Consider the following 3740-nt stretch of genomic DNA (forward strand, 5'->3'; position numbering starts at 1 on the left):
TTTCCGCCCACGCGGCGTTGCCAATGGATGCCTTATGACGTCAAAGCGTTCAGGTGTTTGGCCAACAAATAAAAGAGTGCCGCCCTTTGACACACCCCTTTACGTCATAGCTAATGAAGTTGCAAAAAGAGGAACTTCCGCAGGTGTCAGATTTCATCGAAATAAACAGGAAATAAAGCCCAACATCCAAATGTCAAGCATAAGTTAGTTCAAAGTCTGATACCATAAAAAGATAAAGTTATGTGTAAATAGATGCACAACTTCCACGTTGGGTTGATGTACATGATTTGTCTCAGATTAAAACAAAGGTTCAACATTTTAGTTATCGATTACTGCCGACCTGCAAAGATGCGAGAAAATGCAGCGTATGTTGTTCACATTTGTAAAACACCCCCCATTCAATGCCTAAACACTGATAACGAAATCGAATATTATACATGACTCTTTGTGTGGGAGCCTCACTGAGGTAACATAATCGAAAGACCTGAATACAATGGAATTTCCCTCTCTGTACATATAATATTCACGTTTACGTCGTCTTGTTGAAGAGCATTGCGACAAAGTTTTAGCTTGTAACCATACATTACGTATGCAACATTGCGCACTGCTGCAAACATACAACGTGTTTGTAAAAAGATTGTTTAAAGCTTCCATAAAATATGGTAACGATGTGACATCTAAAAGTGGCCAAGCGGATTGGATAAAATAATTGAAAAAAAATGACACGGGAAACGCGTATTAACAATATTTAATCTTTCTGCAAAGTTTTGGGCTAAGAAACCGCAGCATTCCCATTTCCACCCACGCGTCGTTGCCACTGGATACCGAATGACGTCCGAGCTCTCAGGTGTTTGCTCAACCAATAAAAAAGCGACGCCCCTAGACACACCCCCTTTACGTAATCACTAATGACGTGGCGAATAGAGGAAGTTGCACAAGTGGCAACTTTCGCCGGACGAAACAAGAAACGACGCCCATAAGCAAGATCAAAGTCTCATATTGAAAAAAAAAACGTTTAAAAGTCAGGTTATGTGTATAGAGATGCACAGATTTCTTGTGAAAAGTGCAATTAATTTCCACATCGAAACTAGGCAACAATATGCCAAATTATTTGAAAAATGATTATGCTCTTCTTACTTGTGGGACAAAGATAATAACAAACCTTTATCAATAAGTGTTGTGTACTAATAAACGTTAGGTATTGATTATAGAAAGCTTTTATCGGAGTTGCTATTAATACATCCCGATTTGACATAAACGCCGCGCATAAAGTGACGGTAAGCCTTGTCTGGGAGATAAGAGAGCGTTGTCATGGCAATGAATCAGCCACGCGTTAAGCAGCTTTGGTCTACTGAGCCCGAAGCTTCGAGCAAATCTCATTTAGGAAATCATTTATCAAACCGAGGAGTTCCGCTTTCGAAAGCTGCACCAATTTCTGGTTTGTGATGTACCGACTACCGAAGTTTCGGTTACCAACACATTTCGGCTGAATATGCAGTTATGGCGATGTTTCGGTTTCGGCCCAAACTTGTTTGTTGTGTGAAACCAAAAGTTCAGCAACCGACCATTTAAATCGTAACATTTTTTTTATAAAAGCCCCTTTTCACAAAAAATACAAATAAAACAGTATGTTTTGGGCCCAGGGTATGTGGAGCTTATACAACATAACAGATTTTTTGGTATATCCCAAACGAGTTCACTAGCACAACTAATAACACAACGTTTAAAAGCGTAGGTTACGATTTAAACTTTGATACAACCCACCACAGGCAAACCAACTCACACCGCGAACTTTTACTTCGCAACGACCTGCAATAAACCTATTGTGTGACAATGTATAACATTCATTCACAAATCGACATTGGAAAACGGTACAATTTCGTGAAGCAAAATCAAACTTGCTGCGCCAGTCATAAATTTCCAAACCAAGCATCGCAACAGAACGGCGGTGGCCGAAGATAACCCAAGGCGTCTGGCGCTTACCTGTGCTCTAGTGTTTGCTCCAAGTTTAGCTCTTTTTAGTGAATGTCTGCGCACCTCCAGCAAATCACAGGGCGTAAAAACTAACACGCCACTCTGGCGTCACTGTGATGACCTCACGTAGCTTCTGGTGACGCGATATTGCATCATGCTTGCGCAATTCAGGTTGTTCCCGACTTTTCCGGTAGTCTTCAGGTTTCCTTTTTTTGCTGGACGTCGCTACTGGCATGTTTCCTTTGCAGATCTATTGCAGACCAACAGCTTTGAAAGTCTAAAGGTGTCGGAATTGTGTTTGTGCAATGCATTCGGGTTGCAAAAATAAAGGTTTGAATGTCGAAAAACTGCTGCATGTTGCACCAATTAAAATGACAAATTTGCAGACATATATTACCCAAGTTATATCGACAACGTGCGACTGTACAGTGAAAGCTACAGGGCATGCCCGGGCACGAATTGGCCGCTTGTTCGAAGCCTATTTTCGTAGTGTAGAACTGTAGCTACTCAGTGCCCTGGCGTTACAATAGCTTTGTGATTGTAACTGTGTATTGAAAGAAGTTGATTTAGCACCTGTGCTACACGAAATGTGTTTAGCATTGTGTATTTTACATTTTTGTGTGTTATTTAATTTAGCGGCATATCAGACACGTCAAGGCTATTTTGTCTTTCCTTTCAAGTCTAGCGGCCTTAGATGTTACGTTTTCTGAAACCACACGCCCTAGCACTACACATGTTTCACCATTAGTTGTCCTTATCGTTTTGATCAACAAGTTTTCGCATTAGTTAATAACTGTCAATCTATGTAGGGTTTGAGCAGCTTCTTGGTTTTAGTTATGAGTCACGTGCAATCAACAGCGGATGTAATTGGTCTGATGCCCGAGCCATTACGTGTGCGTGAAGGGAACTGTTTTGGTAAATTTCCATTACGCATTTTATGTTTGACAAAAATGCATCCAGTACTAGAATCAACAAGTTAACAGGTGACGTGTCGAAGTTCACTGTAAAATCTACCTTGAAGCGATTATCGGGTCCGTATTGGTTTTGTTGTGAAGTTCGAATTTACAGTCGTTGTTGTGTGATTTACAAGCGCGTTTATCTTTCGAAAGAAACGACAGCGTTTCAAATCACTTTAATTTAAAGGTATCTGTCTTTCATAAAGCTGCTACTGTTTTTCAGTTCGTGTATTGTGAGAATTACAGCATATTTGCACATGCTTACTTCTGCAGGTCATAGCGAAACAAAAACACAAGAACAATCTAGTTTAAGCAGGAAAAAGGCATGTGACACGCAGCTTGATCGTGTGGTAATCAACCCGCATTGTGTTACATGTATCCGGAATTGAAGGAGCGTGTGTCGCTTGGAAGTAGTTGTTGCTTGTTGTGGAAAGTTTTGGTCAATTTTTCTTTCCAAGGTAATTTGAGTGGGTCATTGGGGCAGGCCACTTGCTTACACGCAGCTGTTACCGTTATGCAGTATCAAGTCTTCGTCAGTTGTTTCTTTTGTCTCATGTACGGTGTCGGTGCTTACTTTATTTAGTTTTGTTGTGATTGTTTAATATCGGAAGATCAGTTTTGCTTTTTTCGTAACGCGGAGTGTGTTAATTTAAAGCACTGCTTTTTGTTTAAGGTAATAAACCCCACTTTTCTACATGTCATTGACCGAAGCATACTAAATTTGGATCAACGAATGAACCCATACTTGCATTTGTTTTAATGTCAAACCTAAGTCCCAAATGTTGTTATGCAGGGGTGACCAAAATTTTT

The sequence above is a fragment of the Phallusia mammillata genome, chromosome 1 (genome assembly GCF_965637545.1).
Source record: "Phallusia mammillata chromosome 1, kaPhaMamm4.hap1.1, whole genome shotgun sequence".
Classification (NCBI taxonomy): Eukaryota; Metazoa; Chordata; class Ascidiacea; order Phlebobranchia; family Ascidiidae; genus Phallusia; species Phallusia mammillata.